General features: G+C 30.2%; 1 protein-coding gene across 2 annotated transcripts in view; it reads left to right on the top strand.

Annotated features, from left to right (window-relative positions):
* The first annotated feature begins 1,650 nt into the window (after positions 1–1,650).
* The window catches only part of LOC129909831 (neurotrimin), a 137,977-nt gene continuing 116,518 nt past the window's right edge, over positions 1,651–23,109 (top strand). The window contains exons 1-2 of one of the 2 annotated variants that reach the window (XM_055986937.1): positions 13,342–13,466; positions 13,552–13,703. The gene's annotated coding sequence lies outside the window, so the exon portion shown is untranslated. Of the gene's footprint in view, positions 2,533–13,341; positions 13,467–13,551; positions 13,704–23,109 lie in introns of those variants that run through there. The other variant, XM_055986938.1, reaches the window with a different exon arrangement.

Raw genomic sequence — 23,109 nt, 5'->3', positions numbered from 1 at the left:
TAGATTTTAAGTGTCGTAACAGTTTTTAGATCGATTAAGACATTTAGAGATAATTTTAAATAGTCCCTTCCATGTGAAAACCCTCAGTTTAACAAATATAGTTATAGTTAGACCAAAGATGATGAAAAGTTTGGCTAGCCGAGTATCAATTTAGGAGTTAAGTTCGCAAATACTTGTTAAGCCTTGACAAATAGTTATCTGCCTTAAAAGGAGTTTTACATTGCAATAAATCCTATCTAGTTATTACTCTTTTTTCTTAACATAAAAGATAACCATTTTTCATGGAATGCCCCTTCTATTAATTTCACCGAATCGAAATTTGTACAGACGTACGTATATTAATCTCACCTATAAGTTCTGTAAGTTTATGATTTTTTGAGAGCTTTCAATAATTGCCACGTCATAAAAAAAATAATAAAAGAATAAAAAAAAACAAATCTTTGCCAAAAAAAAATACTTAATTGGCTATTATTACCAAAGCGAATCAATCAAATCAATCACAATAAATTTTGGATATGCCCTATTTTGTTTTGAGCAGTTTAATTTTTAAATGTTTTTTTTTGTATCTGTATTACTGGAATACAGCCTTATAGGAAATCACTACAAAAGCACAATTATTGTTGTTTGTTTCTTTATTTTTTTCTGGGCTTTATATTTTTATAAATAGATATCTATACATTTTTTAAAAAGGCTTTATAGCAAAATGTACTTACATTTTAAAAATATTTAAAAAAATGTTCACTATGGCGTATACGTAATTTTTTTGTAATATAATAATTTAAACCTAAACATTTATCAAGGAGTATGTTGGATATAGTGTGCATTAAATTAAAAGAATTTGTATTGCTTCTTATCGAGGTCTATATTCTCTAAATATACTGGAAGCTTAACATTTTTTTAAAATAGTAAACTTTAGTTTGAAGCCAATTGTTGATTAAAAACAAATAATCAAACATTTCTATACGGCAACTCTACAATTAACACCAACTGAAATTCGATGCTATGAGTATAAGGACATTATGCTACCATAGGCATATAGAATAAATACTTCACCATCCACAATTATTGCCCACAGTTGTATTATTCGCAGAAACTTTTTTTCCACCGATTAGATCTTTCTCAAACTTCTATATTCTAAACCTTCTATATCAGGAAAACCAAAACCACCAAAAAAAATAATAATAAAATAACAAAACAAAACCAAAAGCATGTATCTAACTATATCCTACCACAACTATTATCAGATAATAATATTCCATATCACCAAATAGAGACGTTTAATTGCCAATAAAGAAGGATATAACTAGCAGAGTTGCGGTTTAGCTACTTTTTCCATTCAAATGCACAAAATGTGGTGCACACCTTCGATGGTATTGTGCAAGTATCTGAGTAAAAAAGCTTTATTCTCTCTTTGACTCTCTGTTTTGATTTGCTCATGTGCAGATAAAAGCTTAAATAATTTTACAGTTTTTTGATAAACACCAAATTCCTGAGTATTTATCTAGGTTCGGGACGTGTCGCTCTTCGGTCTCTCATCCTTTTCCATCAATATTAAATATTTTTAAATTAAATTTTTTCAATTTTTTTAATCTATATCTAAATTTTAATTTTAAATAAAACAAAAAAAAATTAAATTTATATATTTTAAATTCCTTATAACACAATACATAACTTTTAAAAATAAAAAAAATAATCAAAAAAAGTTACATTAACCATCCCCAAATATTTATTACTAAAAACCAACAATAAAGGGTTCTTGTACACTAAAACTGGGATCCCTAGCATGCGCAAGGACCTGTAAATTATGTTCCTTCATCCAATAGCTGCATAAAATCTCGTTCACAATATTCTTTTTTTTTCTTCTCTAGAACATAGAAAGTAACGACATATAGTGCGTGTTAAGGCTTAGAAGTGGGAAAAAAACATGTTATCCCAATTATGTGTGTGCAATCATCCCTCCAAAAACTAATCAAGAATTATATTGGTAAAAAATTCAGTGCTCGTAATCTCGTGAACGTAAAACTTCCAAAATTTGCAAATTTCTTTATTTTTTTGCCAATATCATCCTATGTCAGTTTCAATGTGAGTTTTTGTGTGTATGTGCATTAAGAATTTAAGTAATAAATTCTTTAGGTCAAACTAATAACCATCTCGATAAATTCTCAAAGTGAAATATTTCTAGTAATTTTTCCGGGCTTTTGAGTTGCAAAAGTTGGCCGAGGTCAGGGACGGGTAATGTATTGGATACCATCAATTTCGAGAAATTGTGCTGCTCCAATTCAATTTGAAGGCGAGTAAGGGTAGCAAAGCATACCATCAGCAGCGAATACAAAAGGGACAGACATCCTACTAATACCTATATCCACTATAAGTATATACTATTTGACGAGTGTGATGTAGGTGCACGAAGGAAATGTTTTCTACAATGTTGGATGTTGTTGGAGGTGAAGAGGTGGTGTAAATAAAACTCCTCTTATACAAGTTCTATCGAAGCCCCGAAGCCAGTTACAGAGGATTTCAATTAAAAATAATGTAAGTCATCTGTTATACTTATGCAAATCCTATATACACTTTGTTTTTTTGTTACTTGTTTCAGTAGGTTAGGTAGAAAACTCTATGAAGCGCATTAGTGAAATGAAAAAGTGTTTGCATACTTGTAGATATTATATTCAAGAATTTTTCCAAAAGAAGCAAACAATTTGTGTGTCTAACTTATTCAATTATATTATTTGTTGATTTATTGTATGCGAGAGCTCCTTGAGCAAAAGCTGTTTGTGTTTAACTTGCAATCGAAAATATACAAAAAACTTAGACCTTCTTGTTTTTGTACAAGAAAAAAAAATAACAAAAACAACAAAAAACACAAAGAAATAAAAGTTTTCATGAAGAAAAATATACTTTTTTGCTGCTTGAGTTTTTAGTAGTCATCGTCGTCGTCCTGTGTTCTTTCATTGTTTTATTCCGAATGAAGGACTTTCACGTACCTACCTCTACAACATACTATATAGCCACTTTAGAGACGTCTCTATTCTGCTCCATTATTTTCATGAGTACTTAGGCGTTTTCCTGTGTGTCTTTGTTTTAGGCAATTCAAACGAATTAGGAACGCGTCTTTATTATTATTATTCTTATACTTTTTTTATTTTTCAATTGTTGTTTCTTGCCATATCAGAATGCGTTAGTTGTCGACACGATGTGTGACCTATTCACTTAAATCCCATTTGTTTTATTTGAGTCACACACTCTTAACATATAGAGAATAAAGGAGAAATGATATGGGAGAAAGGAATGATAAGGAGTGGAATCGTCGAGAGTGTGAGTGATGATGGAGAAAGAAGTGGAAAAAGATGCTTATATGCCTTTGGCATTCGGCTTAAGAAAGTGAGTGCTCTTGGCTATCTTTCTTAATGAAGCTCCTTGACGGAAGTTGGAGGAATTGAGCAAGAGCTCTTCTCTAATTAGGAACTTCTTGGATTTAATCCAATGTTTAACGGTTGATGTAGCACACTCTCTGCCATCAGTGTTATAATAATATTGTGTTTTGTCAAGCTTAACAGACATATGTATATAGGTATAGCATAATACTATAGAGCAAACCCCTCATATCTTAGAACCCTCGTAAAGTCATATAGAAAAGACTTTTTGAATAGAATATTTAAAAATATTGATATTCCTTTTTTGTATCATCAATTTAAGAAATATCTGTCATTTTGGGAGGGTGTTTCATACAATTTTATAAGACTAATTTGATAAATTATTCAAGTTCTTCTTTTTTTCTATAATAAAAATAAAAAAAATACGTAACCAGTATAGAAAACTCAATTTGTCTTAGACAATTTAAGTTAAATGAATAGGTACTTAGTAGCCTAGTCTTGACACGATCTTATGGAATGGTATTTTTTTTTTTGTCTAAGATAAAGAAAAGTATAAGAAGATATGTATGCTGTTTAAGCTTAATTTATTCATCTCATGAAGTGTTCATGGAAACATTTGTTCTTCTCAATTTTTAACGATTATTTATCTTTGGAATTTGTCAGTGTGGTTGACTTAAAAAAAAACAACGTGTCTATGAAGATGAACCAAGTTGGTGGTTTAATTTGAAAGTCACTGAGTTGGTTAACGTGACAATCACCTCAGCGCCGCCCGTGTCGTTGGTATGTCAAACAGCCGGAAGTAGGAAAAGTCCATGCTTCTGAATCATTAATCAGGACCTGTGCGTTTAGTACGTGTCGTTGTGGCCATTTTAAAGTTTAATTCTTCAATTAGATAGAGATAGCTATTTATTGTTTCATATTAAGAAAATGACATTTTATCTGATATAGTAAAATGGATAGTGGAGAAAAAGAACAATAAAAAAAAAACTACTAGTATATTTTTATAACCAGTACCAAACTTTCATTAACTTGAGCTTATTTCAGAATTAAGCAAATAGTTTTTAAAGGCAACTTCGGAAAAAAAAACCCAAGCTATTGTTAAAAACGTCCAACCGATAAATTTGGAACTTGTTCAATTTGTCTTACCCAGTCAAATGCCAAACAATTTAAATTCTCTCTAAAACGAGTTTACGTTCGCCCCACCCCGAGTATGTTTCTCAAATATGGAGTAAATTTTATGAGATTCAATATAATCGTATCAAGTCAATCCATCATAATTTCAAGGGTCTTTCTTGGATAGATCCTTTAAACTTGCCACCATATGCAACTTTAATATACAGTGGGGGGGGGTTAGCTTAGACCAAACAAAATTTTTTTTTAGAAATCACAATACTTTTTATCAACTATATGTAACTGCAGTCGATTCTAAATCCCGCTAAATCAAATAGTCATTTGAACTGTGTAGAAGCGAAAAATTTGCCAATATCCTTTTTAAGTATTTTTTAGGAGAGGAATTCGTAGTTAAAAGTTTAAAAAAGCCCTGCTTGCGGTAAACGAATTTAAAAATGGCCCAATATTCAGCGGCATCTCTAGTTTTGTAGGTACAAAGAGTGATAAGTTAGTTGATATAAATTGCGAGCGTTAGCGAGCTAATTACACTGGTCAAAGGTCAACAAGGTTTTTGTTACAGAAACCAGGGTATACTTTTCTATAGGCTGAGCTCGAATCCGAGGTCAGAAAAATTCTATCACATCACGTTTTGGAGATATTCCCGTTAGAAAATCGAAAATGCAGATTTTTACCAGTACGAGATACGAAACATACGAGTAACGACGCGATTCCAGTTTCAATACTAAATCCGATGTAAGAGATACGAAATGAAGTGATACACTCAATTTGTCGCATTTCGCATCTCGTGTCGGTATCGTAACCATACCTATTCAGAATGCTAACTGCAGATAATTATCTGGAATTTACTTTTGTCTCGATTAAAACAGTAGTGCCAAGGTTCAATAATCATTGTGTTATCGATAATTTATACAGAAATATCAAAAGAGACGTTTTTGTATTTTCTCTATTTGGCAGAAATATGTATATCCACGACGCAACCAATCTGTTTATGGCCTTGGTGTTAATGGTGTTGATATTTAGCTTAAGAATGTACAAAAATTTTTTGGTTTTTCAAAAAATTAGTTAATTTTCTGTGCAAAATTTTCAACACAAAAAGAAGCAGAGAAAACTAGGTTTGAAAATCACTCTCAATAGAAAAAATAAATGAAAAATTGTTCGACATGGTTGTATTAAAGTGTTAATATTTCGAGATCTGCGCGTTGCACTTTTGAAATAAAGGTCTCTAAAGAATTGTGATAAGATTACTGAAAGAATATAAACAAAAAATTACCAAAGTTTTGTCTAAAAATTTGGAAAAAAATCAAAAAAGTTTCCACGTTTGATAAAAAAAAAAACGAAAAAAATTCAATATAGCTACCTTTAAACTCTTATTACATGAGAATGCCGCAACTAATTTTAATGTTTATGACCTTAAAATGTAGCTTAGATTATAGAAATTGTTATTGGTTTTTTTCAAAAAAAAAAATTTTTACACCCTTATACCAATGAACGAAACATACTTAAAATACCAAACATACGAAACGTATCAAATACATGAAATATACGAAATGTACGAAACACACGGAGCATGCGAAAGTATCGAAAGTAACGAAACATGCGAAACACACGAAACATACGAAATATGCGAAACATACGAAAGTAACGAGTAACGATATAATTGATGCGGGTACTAGTATCAAAAGGTACTGAATACCAAGCTCGTCGAAATTCCTGCCAAAGTTTGTCCAAATTTGAGGTATCAGACCTGTTAATCGCTTTTCCCACGTCACTCTACAAGTCCTCAATAGGATTCAGATCAGGGGACTGACGTGGTAATTCCATAACACCGATTTTTTGGACGGATAGCAATTGTTTCACAGACTTAGTCTTATGTTTTGGATCGTTATCCTGTAGAAATGTGCACTTTAAAGGCATTTCCTTCTCAGTAAAAGGTAGAATAGTGTCCCTTAGGATTTCCTTGTACTTAAGGTGGTCCATAATACCCTCTTTCCGATGAAATGGCCCCGCACCATGCCAAGAAAAACATCCCCAAACAAGAATACTAGCCCCACCATCCTTAACAGTCTATATTTTATACTGCGGGTCACATTTCAACTGCCCCACGCGGGGAATTTCCGTATTGGGCATTTGGAAATGCCTCTTATGCCCCATAGGGGCATAAGAGTGCCTTACCATCGTGCTATCTCACTGTTGGAAATGAGTGTAATTAATTGCAACCTAAGCTAAAATGTGACTATAATTTTAAAATTTTAATTTTTGTTGGTTTTTTAAGATGAAAATTCACATTATAATAAGATGAAGTTCACATTAAATTTAACTAAGTTTAAGTGGAATCACCTTATTTTAAGCAGATATCACCTTATTTTAAGGTGATGAAATTTAATGTGCGCATCATCTTATTTTAAGGTGCCCTTTTTTTCTCCGTGTATACATATATGTACATATTGAGCTGCTTTCTGGTGATTAGGTTACCTTCGATTTTTTGAAGAGCTTCCGTTCAAGTTTAAAAACCCGCAAATAAATCTCTGGTCTTTTTAAAGGCCGATTGCATAAAAGCAGTGACACTTGTCTGAAGTTTTCAATTTTTTGATCCGAAGTTTAATTTTATATAATTCATGGAAATTCAAGAGTTCACTCTAGAACCCTTTGAACTACATTCCAAACATTGTTTGAGCAAAGACACAAACAGAGCTTTCAATCTTTTAATCACACCAGTAAAAATCGATGCCATATCAAAACTAAAGCCTTTGATTTGATGGCTCAAAAAGGTATTGTACCAAGCAGTTAAAATCGTTTAAAATTTCTGCGTGAATACAGTCTGACAACTTCATGACATTATACACTTGAAAGCATATATCTTATAATCCGTGTCGGTGAACCGCATTCATATTATGTTTCGTTTACCTTCACAGATTCAGAAAAATATAAAAAGCCTTAAGCGTCATAAGTTTCCTACAAATAGAAGTCCATTTAACCACCATACAGGTATATGTGGAACTTTACCATTAAATTATATCCTTATTGAAAATGACACTTCAAATGGACATACAAGTAAGTCAATTACGAACACCAAGTTCGACCGCACACGGAAGCGTATTGTGTTTATTTTTTTTTTATTTAATTTCATTTTTTATTTACGACATAAATAGGTACCATAAAAGCAAGGAAAACAGAAATGCCATTGCAATAAAATTGCGACCAACATTGTACCTTATTGAAACGGTGACTTTATTGCTTTCTAAATCACTCAGTTTATAAGATAAATGGTATACTTTGTGCTGAATTTAAAGGAAAAAAGTTTGATCCCAATAAACCACATATAAGGCACAAAGATCCTAGGCAACTACCCCCGTTCGCCTCTTTTGGTCCTGCAATTACGTGCCAAAGTGTGTTTTTCTTACAGAAACCTCAGGAAAAATGTCTTTAATTGAATAAATCTGAGTGTTTTGTTTTTCTAAGAAGTTATTTCAGAATTTTGAATTCAAATGTTTATCTAATCTTTACAAAGAATCATTAAAACAATAGAGGAAAGGTGGAACCAGGTTAAAATAATAGAGAACTTGGCTGGGCACTACCGTGCCCCTTGATTTAGAATTTTAAAGCCTTATTCCCATTTATCACAAATGATGTTTAATTTGTGTGACAAAAATATAGGTTCTGGAACTTATTTTATTTATATAATAAAAAAGTCTATAAACAAAGAAGCTACACATTTAATAGTGAATTTTGTCAACTTGTTTAAACCCAATTTAAAGTTAACCGTAAGGCACTGTAAAATAAGGACAAGGTAATCTGAGTGTGTTAAATGTGTCTTTCTTTTACTGAGCCTAAAGGTTAAACTGAAATTGGGTTAGAAAGTTATTGTTTTATGTTATTTCACATTGTGTGATTGTTACTTGCTCTGCAGGGTAAGTTCATAAAAGTTTTATGTGAAATAAAATTCATGGTGTTAACTAAAACCAAAACCCATATATACTTCTGACAATGAGTACCTCCATTAATATAAAGATTTTAGGTTTTAGGCTTCTTCTGAATACCAACCCTTGAAATAAAGGGTAAAAGTCTAAAAAGTGATTGGGTTACAAAAACAATATATTGCTAGATCTAAAAGTGTCTCGATTTTTAGTTTAAAAAAGTTTTTTTTTTCGTACGATATGATTATTCTTATCTTAATTAAGAATAGTAAATTCAATAAGATGTACTGGGTCACACAAACTTTTTGTTTTGAAGAACGGAGAATGTCCAAAAAACAAATGGCTTAACAGGGCATCAATAGATAACTAACAAATTGAAAAAATCATCCCCGGAACTTGCTACGATAATTCTTAATTACAAAATACGTGTAGTGTTTTTTCAGACATAACTTTTTTCAGGGAAGTCAGATTGTCTTGGTGAGATGCAACATCGAAAAATAACCTACGATCATAATGCTATAAGCTTAATATATTGTTTTTTTAATTGAAGCCCTTAGCTTGTTTTGAGGAAAATGCACATGATAAACTAAGTACGCAATGGAATTATAAAATCTTTTCAAACAAAATGGATATTTTTTAAAAAATTAAACAAAAATTTTCTCAGTTTTGACATACATAAATAATAATAAAGCTTTTCGTATGAAAATAATTCGTTAAAATCGTTTATGTCGTTTACGAGAAAGTCAAACAGCAAAAGTACGGTTGTATGTGAAGTATCGTTAACTGGTTTACAGAATTTTGTTGTAGAGACAAAAATATACTTTTCTGAAGGTTTTTGGTGTGCTGAACGAATCCGAAGTCAGAAAATACTAATCAGCTCTCGTTTTTGAAATATTACCGTTAGAAAATTAAAAATTTGAGTACTTTGGACATTATTCTCTTATATAAGATATGATTATATAAGATCTGATTTCCATCTATCAATACCTGTTTAAATCTTTTCAATATCTCTTTTATTGCTCGAGATATCTTAAAATGAAGTAAGTGGGTTTGGCTTCATATATCATAAAGAAGATAATGACGTTTTAAAATTTCTGTGATAGATTTAATATGCCAAACAACTGAGGCAGTAAGAAATATATCGGAAAGATTTAAACAGGTCTTGAAAGATGGAAAATAGTTCTTTTAGAAACCGTTACTAAATATGCTCAAACAATTTTCCTTATATAAAAGAATAATAATAATATTTCAAAAGAATTAATTTTGTTTCGCTTCGGATTCGATTTCAGCACACCGGAATCCTTCAGAAAAGTATATTTTTGTTTTGGCAACAAAAAAAAAAGTTTAATTTTGTTAACCAGTGTAATTATTACCATTTTAATGGTCAAAAAAAATTACTAAAAAACTACTTACTTGCCAAATTTCAAATGCAAATTCTTGATGCACAATTTCAATTTTTTCCTTTAGAGAATTATACCGAAAACCCTTAACTATGAAGTTAGCAGTCAATCACTTCAGTTGTTTAGACTGTTGTTTAATATAGAAACTCGAGTTCGATTTTCTTATGACTAAATAAAAAAGTTCTGAAAACTGACGATTTAGTCACAAAAAAATTAGAAATTTAGTTGACAATTTTTTTTTGAAAACTATCACATTTCAACGATTTTGGAAGCGTGCGAAAAAATTTGCAGGTCGGTTCTGTTGGTTTTTTTTACTATTTTTGCCGTTACTGCTTTTAGTCTATTTAATAGACCCGAGCTCCAGAGCAAAAATAGAACAAATTCGTTCAAGACTTTTTATTGGCGATTATGATTCCTTGGCATACAAGAATACTCCACCCAAAAGTGCTACTAAATCCATTGGTGCATTTCTGAGAAAACGGCAACACTGGTCGGTTTTCAGTTTTTTTGATTTAACTCGAAAACCAAGCCTGACTTTGAAATGGTTCAAAGACACTTTTCATAGCAAATTAAATTTTCTGTCAAGTTAAGATGGTTAAAAAATTTTAAAAATTATTTTTGTCTAAAATTCTTACCTAAAATCAAAGAAAAAAAAGTTAAAAAATTGACAATTTTATTTTTTTTTACTAAATCAAGGGGCATTTTGTGTATGTAGCCGGGACGTCCAAACTTTGTACTAATGAAATAAAGTAGAGGTAAAATCCTTTGATAATATGCAATTTTTAATTTTTTTTGTCAAGAAACAACTTAAATGTACCTACCTATTCAAAAATTAGCACTTTTTCTAAATTTTTGACTTTTTTAGTTAAAAGCAAGTTTTTAAAACTCGATAAAATCGTATTAATTGGTAACTTTTAGACTTTTAAAGTAAACATACTTCGAGGGATTGATTTAATATAAACTAAATATGACAAACAAAAAAATTTATTTGCATCCTTATATCCTTTTGTGCAATTTTGTGTATGTGCATTTTTATAAATTCGGGTCGAATGGATGGACGGAGAGCCATTAGCTTTGGTCTATTGCATAGAAGAACATTTAATACCAACTCTTTTACTGTTTTCAATGGCCTGAAAAACAATTCTTGTAAAATCCGCGACCAACGAAAAGTTTCTCTTGAAAAACAAAAAAAAATACTCTAATGAGTTTGAAACAAAATAGCTCAGGCAAATTAGCAAATCAAATTGCACTTTTCGCGGGACAAATTTTTTTCATGGAACGTGTTTAGGTGAATGTCCTTATCGTAAAAGTGAATTTTTTTGGATGATAAGATATCGGGAACAGCCGCCATCTTGGAAAAGAGGTCGGTGCCGTTTTTATTTTATAACTCCATTTTTACTCATTTAAACCAAAAATGTCCGAGGATAAACTTATTATCAATTAAATTATCTAAAAAATGGTATACAAATGAATTCCGTGAGTTAGTTAAATTCAATTTTATAGTCGGTCAAAGTCCGGGTTCTTCTCGCAAGGTTAAGACAATATGACATTTTTTCAAATATCTGAAGAACTTTCGATTTGTTTGGGATTTTCTTAAAGAATGAATTATAGCACTTTTAATTATCTATGAAATGAACCCTTTATTGTTTTTGTAACCATCACATTGTAGAAGCAACAAACGTCGAAGTCATGATATACGATTTTTAAACTGAACATATTTGGGATTTCAATAGTTCAAATAAACAATCAAAAATTAAACACAATAGTCTCGAAAACATAACGGCTTACACACCGCATATCTTGAGTTATACTTATCGTAATGCTGAGATTGAGGTGTTCATGTTTAGGAAAAATGACAGGGCATCAGTTCTTATATTTAGAATTTTAAATAGTGTCACTTGAGCTTATTCACATTAATTGGAAAATTCACTTCATTTAAAACCTCGAAAACCATATAAAGGTTAACATTAAAGATTTCAAACTTTGAATTCAATATTTAGACGAATATAGTTAAAAAACTGTTTACTGATATTTTGGTTATACCTCCACTTCAAAAATTTGCTCGGTCTAATAGAAGAAAACTTGTTATTTTCTCACTTTTGGATAGTAGAATGTGAACTTCGACGTTAGATGGCTTATACATTATGTTGGTTACAGTAACGATAAAGGGCTCATTTCATAGATAATTCAAAGTGCTATAATTCATACTTTAAGAAAATCCCCAACAAATCAAAAGTTCTTCAGATATTTGAAAAAATGTCATATTGTCTTAACCTTGCGAGAAGAACCCGGACTTTGACCGACTATAAAATTGAATTTAACTAACTCACGGAATTCATTTGTATATCATTTTTTAGATAATTTAATTGATAATAAGTCTACCCTCGGACATTTTTGGTTTAAATGAGTAAAAATGGAGTTATAAAATAAAAACGGCACCGACCTCTTTCCAAGATGGCGGCTGTTCCCGATATCTTATCATCCCAAAAAATTCACTTTTACGATAAGGACATTCACCTAAATACGTTCCATGAAAAAAATTTGTCCCGCGAAAAGTGCAATTTGATTTACTAATTTCCCTGAGCTATTTTGTTTCAAACTCATTAGAGTATTTTTTTCGTTTTTTCAAGAGAAACTTTTCGTTGGTCGCGGATTTTACAAGAATTGTTTTTCAGGCCATTGAAAACAGTAAAAGAGTTGGTATTAAATGTTCTTCTATGCAATAGACCAAAGCTAATGGCTCTCCGTCCATCCATTCGACCCAAATTTATAAAAATGCACATACACAAAATTGCACAAAAGGCCATAAGGATGCAAATAAATTTTTTTGTTTGTCATATTTAGTTTATATTAAATCAATCCCTCGAAGTATGTTTACTTTAAAAGTCTAAAAGTTACCAATTAATACGATTTTATCGAGTTTTAAAAACTTGCTTTTAACTAAAAAAGTCAAAAATTTAGAAAAAGTGCTAATTTTTGAATAGGTACATTTAAGTTGTTTCTTGACAAAAAAAATTAAAAATTGCATATTATCAAAGGATTTTACCTCTACTTTATTTCATTAGTACAAAGTTTGGACGTCCCGGCTACATACACAAAATGCCCCTTGATTTAGTAAAAAAAAATAAAATTGTCAATTTTTTAACTTTTTTTTCTTTGATTTTAGGTTAGAATTTTAGACAAAAATAATTTTTAAAATTTTTTAACCATCTTAACTTGACAGAAAATTTAATATGCTATGAAAAGTGTCTTTGAACCATTTCAAAGTCAGGCTTGGTTTTCGAGTTAAATCAAAAAAACTGAAAACCGACCAGTGTTGCCGTTTTCTCAGAAATGCACCAATGGATTTAGTAGCACTTTTGGCTGGAGTATTCTTGTATGCCAAGGAATCATAATCGCCAATAAAAACTCTTGAACGAATTTGTTCCATCCAAAAGGGTCTATTCAATAGACTATTTGTGTAACACTTGTATATTTTTTCTATTTTATACCTATGTATACCTTACAAAATTTAAAAAATCTCATTTATCGGTTTTCAAAAATTTATACTTCAAAAACAAAATCTCATTTCATTTTCAATGAAAATTTTGTTTCATAATAAAACTGTGAAAATAAAAATACAATCATTTTGTGTAAAAACTATAAAGGTTACTTGCACTGGTCTTAAATTGGTTGAATTGCTTTCGTTTTCCTTTTATAAATAGTTGCATTTAAATATTTATTATTTTTCAGTAACTCTTCGAGAAAAGGGATGAAAACATTGCATTACATTCGATGATTCTGATTTTTTGTTCAATTATTATTTTGATGTTTGGCTGAATGAAAAAAAATGTCGATGTTTATTCCGAAGTATAAAACCAATTTCTTACTACCGGAATTTTAAGGTATGTATGTATTTTTATAGTGCAGTGCAATTAGGTTTTGAGTTTAGCACAAGAAATATTTATTTACATACAATCTTAAAGCTCAAATTTCATTTAAATTTGCAAAGTAATGTGCTTTTGACATTTCTCAGGTGAAGTATTGCCATCTTGGCTATTAGGATCTTTTGTGTGTAGAGTTTTGAATTCTCAGTACAACAAGTCCTTTTTAATTGGTTTCCCTTGTGACCTGTTTTAAATGGTTGTTGTAATTCTAAGAAATTAAATATCTTACAACTAAAGGCGACGAGAATTATGGTGTCAAAAAGGGACACCCTAGTTCTGATTTGGTGATCAAACTTGTAACTGGAACTTCTTAGTAGCAGATTTTCTTGCTTGATATTCGTAATAATGTCACAATTTTTCCCTTTACAAGCTTAAATAGCGAGTACATTCGTCTTCAGTGGCCACCTTTGGCAATACAAAATTAACAAAAAGTACCATTATAATGTAAGTAGTCGATTTAGTCGCTTCTTGATTCTCTAGTTTCCCTGATTTATAAAAAGAACCTATGACAGGCACATGTCCAAACAATAAACATCAAAAAAAAATTGCTCAAATATGTTTATTTTTTACGGCGGCGTTTTAGGTATAATCAATTAAAATATTTTTAACCTTGACTTCCCTTTCTCTCTTCTTACAAGAATCCCATCTCCCATGACAGACGCTTCACCTCCTTGGATCTCATTACTACATTCGCAACATTTATTTTTGTAATCAGAGGGACGAGGATGTCATGATGCGACTAATTTCAAGTGGTGAAGTAGAGTAAGTAGTATAATTCGGTTTCCTTTCATGCAGAAAATCTTGCCTCAGGCTCTTTGACTATAATGTTTGAGTGCATTGTCCTCGCAAAACTTGCTGCATATCGTCAAGGACCGCAATCTATACATCTTAATTCAAAAAAAAGCCAAACCAATTTTTGTTTTCTATATAACAAAAGAAAAAATTACTTAAATACTAAGTAATTAGAAAAAAAACCACTAAGTGTAACCAGGAATTGCACATTTAATTAATTTCAATTTCTATATGACGTTTCCTCTTTAAAATTGCACTCACTTCAACACTTTTCGCTTTTCCTAATTAAATAATTTAATTCTAAATCATTTCATACGATAAGTTGGTTGCATAAAATTGTATGTACCTATATATAAAGCACATGAGACCCGGACATGCATTATTTAAAATGCACCTGAAGCACTTGATTACCATTTCAAAGAGGTGTTGAAAACTGCTTTCTTGGAATTCTTGCAACTTTGTGAGTACAACATTAAATATTAAACTCAATTAGGCAAAACTTTGAGAAATTATACAATCTCTCTTATGCAGAGTTATGTAAATTAGATTAAATCGTTTTTAAATCATATAGAGGTTCTAATCTTAACCGAAAATAAACTTGAAATGGAGATAATAAATGTTGATTATTAGATTGGTTTTATGCGGGAGTGTTGAAGTGTTAAAATAGTCCCCAAACTATATTTCTGTCAATATGCTTCCCCTCCCTGTTGATTAAAACTTAAATTCAAAAGAAACACTACAAGACGAAAAGCAAAGCAGGAAAACTGTTCAAGAAAAGATGACTTTTTCGTATGCAATGAAGCAATCACGTTAGAGTGGATTTCATCACTTCGTCCCTTAGGGATACCAATTTTTTTTTCTCATTTTTTTAAGGAGAGAAAAGAAAATACTCATCGAGTTGTGATATAGACAAACAAGAGTTACGAGAGTTTTTTCAAGTAGCTTTTTTTATTCGTAGGATTAGTGTTATGAAATGGAGTAGTAGGGGATGTGCACTGGGTACATACAATTTGATTTAAAAACTTACTTAGAATTTCAAGCAAGAGAGGAAGTTTTTTTTGGAATGGGTCACTGGCACTCTTTTTAATTTATCGTAGGTCCATGTCTTGTAGGTTACTATTTTAAGAAAAGGACTTTTTGATTACTTCACTTTTCCTTTCATCAATCCGGGTTCTCCTTAATTCCTGTAATAATTCTTATATATTTATCCGTTTCAGGGCAGCTCGTTCACAGTGTAATTCAATGTGTGTTTCAAACAGCTTTGCAAACATTTCTATTTGAAGAACAAGTTATAAATCATAACTTCTTACTGCCAAGGAGTATTTATTATTTCATGAAGGTCTTTGTTTTGGGAATTTGTGATATGTAACCCTATAAGTGGATTTTGATACACTCCTAAACTGGCTTAATTAGATTATTTTGCTTTGGGTCAATAAATCTGAATTGTTAACGTTATAGTTCACGGCCAGTTGCTGTAGAATTTGGGTAGGTGCACTGACCGGTATATATACTTGTAGACGACCACAACCTTTTTCACTCATTAATTTTGCATGTTTTACCTCCTATTAGTAACAGAAATTGGTCTTGTTTAACCGGACTTGACTTTCTAAACTTTCTAAACTGCGAGAAAATATGAACTCTTCGTTTAAGCTTTACATCCCAAAGTACTTGAATATATTGGCGTAAGGTAGAGCTTAAATATTTATGAAATTAGTATCATGGTTTAAATTTCTATTTATGAGGGATATATCAAATCTCTTTTTTTATAGGCTGCATTCCACCAAATCTCCTGAAAGGCTTTAACATAATCTTGACAGTTAGAGATCTGATCGCTTTTATCAACTTGACGAAAGGGCAATAGATTGTACAGTGCTATGTACAACGTAAATAAATGTTCCTCTCTCATATCTGAAAATTGCTTCTATAAGATCCAAGACAACGTGAAAGGAACCTACGGATTAAAACAAATATTTCTCAATCAAATCCTTGTTTCCCGCACTTATCAACAATCATCTAGACTACGACAAAAAAAACCCAAGTTTAAGTACTCCCTCTTCTTTAGTCCAAAATGTTTTTTCATGGAACTCGGGGTTTTGTTTTGGTCGACTTGTGAATCCCAGTACTACAGCCTCAATAACTCTGGTAGGGTTATTGGAGTCAGAATCCCGAGAACCGAAATCCCTATAAAACGCATGCAACCATGAGAAAGTTAAAAAAGTGAAAAAAAAATTTTTGTTTGTGTTTTCGGAATGCGATTTGAAATGCGAGCTCTTATGACCAGAGGCACCAAAATTGTAATACGTTAACATTCCTTAGAATAATTTAAGTTTTAATTTTATTATTAATTTTATAAGAAATTTAGTTAACAAAAATATCAAAAATTGTTTTTAAAATTACGAAAACAAATTTTAAAATTGTTTTAACCTCCATTATATTAATTTCTTGTATTACAAAGAATTTTTAGAAATTTCGTTTTGAAAATTTTTTAAAAAAGTTTTTTTTTTACCGACGTCCAAAAAGGAGGAGGTATTCAATTCGTCTGTATTTTTTTTAATGTTTGTTACCTCATAACTTTGGACTAAGTGAACCAATTTTGATAATTCTTTTTGTATTGGAAAGCCTGCAGTGTGGTCCCATTTTAATTTCGTCAAGTTATTGCTAAAGAAACTGTGAGAAAAACCATGGACGTCGGTTTTGTTTTTTTTTTTTGATAAAAATGATTACCTATTTATAAATAAAACACATTTTTCAATAAACAACATATTAGTAGAGTAACTAAAGCAAATTATTAGGGAACCCGGCCGAACAGCTCTGATTTTGACGATTTTTTCTTTCAAACGTAGGTAATTAAAAATACTTTAAGGTCTATAGATTAAAAATTGCCGGTGTTGCCGTATTGTTTTTTAAAATTAAAATTAATTTTTTTTTAACAAACCATTTTTTTTGCTTAAATTTCATAAAACAAATGATAGCAAAAGATTCTCTAGGTAACACTGGTCAACAAAATTTAACATTTTTTTTGCCACAAGAACCAAAATATACTTTTCTAGTAGATTTTGGGGTGCTGAATCCGAATCTGAAGTCAGAAAAATTTGATTGGCCTTCGTTTTTGAAATATTACCGTTAGAAAATTCTAAACAACGTCATTTTGGCTGTTTTCGAGCTTCTGTTTTTATGTGGAGTAATTCATTATGAATAAATTTGTTACGGTGACTATAAGAGCTAGTTTTATTCTTTCAAAAAATGTTTCAATCTTTCCGATATCTCTTTTATTGCCCGAGATATTTAAAATTGAAGTAGCGGTCTTTGAATCAAAAACAGCACTGGCCAACCGAATTAAACTTTTTTTGCCACAAGAATCAAAATATACTTTTCTAAAGTTTTTTGGGTTGCTGAACTCGAATCCACAATCAGAAAAATTCTATTAGCCTTCGTTCTTGAAATATTACCGTTATAAAATGCAAAAAAAGGGTTTTTTTATAACGGTTATATTTCAAGAACGGAGGCTAATAGAATTTTTCTGATTGCGGATTTGAGTTCAGCAACTCGGAAACCTTCAGAGAAGTATACTTTAGTTCTTGTGGCAACAATTCTGTGACCAGTGACTTAAACTTTAGATTAAGTTTAGTTTCTCCTTGGCTTATTAAATGAAACTTAAGATATCTCGAGCAATAAAAGAGATATCGGGAAAATTTAAACAGTTTTTGAAACAAGAATATCTGTTCTTATAATAACCGTTACAAATTTGTTTGTAATGAATTACCCCACATAAAAACAGAAGCTCGAAAACAGCCAAAATGACGTTTTTTAGCATTTTCTAACGGTAATATTTCAAAAACGAAGGCCAATCAAATTTTTCTGACTTCAGATTCGGATTCAGCACCCCAAAATCTACTAGAAAAGTATATTTTGGTTCTTGTGGCAAGAACCTTGTTGACCAGTGTAATTTAAGGTAAATATATAACAGGCAGTAAGGGACCATCGTTTAAGTGATAAATGCAATTTTCTAACATTCTGACCTCAAACACAAAAAAAATATTTTGAAAACAACGGCAACACCTACAATATTTTAAAATACATTTTTAAAAAGCCAGAAGCTCATTCTTATCTCTTAAATTTAAATCAAGACTTTTTGAAAAAATGGTCCTCAAACTCAGAATTAAAAAAAAAATGTTATTAGAAAAATTTAAAATTACTTTTTTCCAAACTTTTTCTAACAAAATATGAATTTATTGAAAAAAAATGTTTGGCCATAAATATTATCAGTTGAATTTCGAAGCAAAAAAGGTAAAATATATCACACTTTTGAAAAAAAAAATGAAAAATTACTTCAATTTCAATGGTTTTTTTTTATTAAAACTGAATTTTTGCATTGAAATAATTAATTTTCTTAAAGACTGTGGTAAATAGGAACTTTAAATTTTTGCTATTTAACTTTCAACAGTAAGGGTTATTAATTTTTTTTTTTTTTTTTTTTTTTTTTTTTTTGACGGGACACTTGGCAGTATTCGACACCAAGTAGTGTGGGACTCTTAACCACTAAAACCACCTCTTTATCAGGACCAATCTTGAGAGATCGACATCAGATTTTTCTTTCTTAACTTTGTAAAATCACTTTGGGGGAAGTTTAAACTTTTAATACTTTCCCATGTTTTTTTAGACCATAAGCTCATGAGGCTTGGTTCTTCTTAATCTCCGAACATGGTTTCTTGTATTCAAGACGGACACCATTTCAGAATTGGTATGACATTGCAGTCTCTGATTATGGGATACAGCGTATTTTTTAACAACTTCTGTAACCGTTTCTATTTGTAAGTCACGATGTAGATCGCTATTTCTTATGTACCAGGGTGTATTAACTATTCCACGAAGGATTTTGTTTTGGAATTTTTGGATGATTTCGGTATTAAATGAATAAAAAATAATTTTATGTTTAGATGTTGAACTTTAAAAAAAAATAAGTTACATTTTTTTTTCAAAACTTTTATTAAAAAAAGTTCTTCGAAAATGAAATACTTTTAAATTTTTTTCATAAACCGTAATACATATTGACATTTCCTTTTATAATTTGAAATCATAATAAATGCGGCCAAAAAAATTTAAAAATAAATGCATTTTATATTACGACCAAGTTTAAAAAACGACATGTTAAAATTTTTTCAATCATTTTTTTTTTCAAAAATCTGAGTTCAATTACCATTCTTTCAAAAGCCGTTCATTCAATTAACTTAATTTGAATTTTACTATATGACTAAGCTTCTAGCTTTTAAGAAATGTATATTTGAATATTGTAGGTGTTGCCGTTGTGTTCAAATATTTTTTTTTGTGTTTGAAGTCAATTAATAAGAAAATTGCATCTATCGCTTGAACTATGGAAGATTGTCCCTTACTCCCATATATTTTTTTTCCTTGAATTTAATAGACAATCTTTCGGCTACACTTAATTTATGAAATTTAAGAAAAATTTTTGAAAAAAATTTGTTTTTGTTCAATTAAATTTAAAAAATCAAAACGGCAACACCGGCAATTTTTAATCTATAGACTTTTAAGTATTTTTAATTACCGACGTTTGAAAAAAAAGATCATCAAAATCTAAGCTGTTTGGCCGGGTTCCCTAATATTGCCAATTTTTGAGCTTTAGTTACTCCACTATACAGGGTGTCCCAAAAGTAATGGATCAAACGAAGTATGCTAATAGGGGATCTTAAGGGCTCTCAGAATTTGGTAACTTGTTCATCCCAAATCCTTACGGTTTTCGATTTAATGCAATTCTTGTGAAATTTCGAAAAATCTCGACTTTGCAACAGTATTTTGCCTCCTGCTGCCATTATTGATTTTTGTTTTTTACAATTCTTTTACTAAAACATTGACAAATAATTAGGAACAATTATTTAATCAAAATATTTTTTATTCCATAAGCCATTTCAATGCAAATTAACTAACAGTTTCAAGTTTTATAAAAAATCAATTTTTTACTTTTATTTGAGAGCAACACCGCAAAAAAAATGTCTATGGTGTGAGAATGGTTTATTATTTTAAAAAGTTGCCCTTTGAACAAAAGCCTCTATTTTCGTTTGTATTTTTGCTCTGAAAACCCCTGTTTTGTTGAATTCAAATTGTAATATTTTGCGATCTAACTGCAACTTTGGAAACTTTTATACATTTTTGAAAACTACAATAACAGGGCAACTTTTTAAAATAATAAACCATTCTCACACCATAGAAATTTGTTTTGCGGTGTTGCTCTCAAAAAAAAGTAAAAAATTGATTTTTTAAAAAACTTGAAACTGTTAGTTAATTTGCATCGAAATGCCTTATGGAATAAAAAATATTTTGATTAATTAATTGTTCCTAATTATTTGTCAATATTTTAGTAAAAGAATTGTAAAAAACAAATATCAATTATGGCAGCAGGAAGCAAAATACTGTTGCAAAGTCGAGATTTTTCGAAATTTCACAAGAAATGCATTAAATCGAAAACCGTAAGGATTTGGGATGAATAAGTTACCAAATTCTGAGAGCCCTTAAGATCCCCTATTAACATACTTCGTTTGATCCATTACTTTTGTGACACCCTGTATATATCATAAAAAAGAATTGAAGTATTAAAAAATTTTTGTTGAAAAAAAAAACTTTACCATGATATCGATAATTTTGTACAAATAAAGGTTAAACCACCTTTGATTGATTCCAAAGTCCAAATTTTGGATTTCTTCCTTCCAAGAATTTTTTTTAATTTTGCCAGCAACAAAACAAGACTGGTTTTTGATAAAATAAAATATTTTGTTGCAAATGTTTGCAAATCTTCTTCAAAATCACATATTTTCGACCAAAAAATAAAAGTAGTCGAAATCTTAAAAACTGACAACTCGAAGTTATCACAGGTTCTTAATTTATCAACAAAAAAGATATATCAAAAGCATAAAGGTATAGGATATAAGTTTGTATCATGTTGAAGTTAGTTGGTGTCCATACATTTATCTTAGATTTGTAAATCTTTGAAACTTATGTCTGCTTTTGTTTTCTTATTAATTCTTTAATATCTCTTCTCTCACATATATCACACTTATAATACGAACAAGAGCATTATTTTAATATCCAATCATTAGAAGAATCTTCTGGTCAAACAAAAATAAATATCTACGAAAAAACCTTATAATTATTGTTATAGTTATTGATTTTTATAATATCGAGACTGTGGCATCTGCTTTCTCAGATTCTGAATCAAAAACAAAAACTAATAATAAAACTACAACTAATAATTGCTTCTTTATGGCGAAAGAAATAGTTTTGCTTATACCTTTCTCATAATGCTGCTAAAGATTTTGAGGGTATTATTATCTTCTTGGCTTGGTTTTGCATCCCGCTATTGAAGTTTATTTACAATATTTCGGGACATTTGTTAAAATGTATGGAAAGAGATGTATATCAGAATGTATAGCTAAGGTTTTAAGTCATGAATTTTAATAGGCTTGTATAACACCAATACCAAAATACGAGCAGCTATAAATAAATAATTTATTCCTTATTTACATTATTTTATAGTACAACTACCACCAGTTGACCTAATTTCAATAGAAAACAAATAATTTTGTTAAAACTTTTGAATTCTTCAAAAACCAAAATCAGCTACCTGACAATAATTTAATCAACAAATAATTAACATTATTAATCATTAAATTTCCTTTAAAAACTTGAGATGTAAGCCTTTTTCAATACGATTCTTTGCCCACACAAAAAGTTTAATTTTTTAATAAACATGTTTACTAAATTCACTGAACCATGATAGTTCCTCGAATTGAAACTTTTATCAAAGACATATCTGCTATGAATCTCAAATACTATATCCTTGATACCCAAAAATCTATGTCAAGGATATAAACCTTTAAATAATGTTTTGAGAATATACAAAAATGTCGGGTTAATGTTATCTCCCTTTAACCACATACCAAAGCTATCAACCCTAACTTTTTGTTTTATATTTCAAGGTTTTTTTTTTTTGTTTTTTGTTTGGGACAGATCGTTAGGTACGGATCAATAGAGAACTCATTTGGATGGCACGGGCCATCGAACCATCATCGTTATTATCCCCAAATACGTATGTACCTCCTACTGTATATGTAACAGGAAATGTTAAAAAAGATATAACAAGTATATATAAGTATATGTATGTATCTACATAGTTAATCTAAGATTGGGTGCAAAAATAATTAAAGAAAAAAATATTTACACAGTAGGCTGATGGAAATCCGAACATCACCATCATTTTAATTAATCTCCTGTTGGCCACGCCGGCCAGTCCTCTCAATTTATTTTTTTTTTTCTCTGATCCTTGTGTAGCTGGGATATAAGGGTGACCATATTAACTTTGGTATACAAAGTTTTTTGAGGGTAAAATAAATCGACTCAATTATTTAATAAAAAAAAAACATTCTTCGAGCTGAAATATATTTTGGAAAAAATAAAAACCTTTTCTATTTCAGCATGACCAGACCATAGAATAACATTATTTAACGAAGACATACAACTTTTGAACTTGAAATCATTAATTTATGTTTAGGTATATATTCTT

Source organism: Episyrphus balteatus, chromosome 2 (genome assembly GCF_945859705.1).
Source record: "Episyrphus balteatus chromosome 2, idEpiBalt1.1, whole genome shotgun sequence".
Classification (NCBI taxonomy): domain Eukaryota; kingdom Metazoa; phylum Arthropoda; class Insecta; order Diptera; family Syrphidae; genus Episyrphus; species Episyrphus balteatus.
This window is presented reverse-complemented; position numbering and strand designations above follow the sequence as displayed.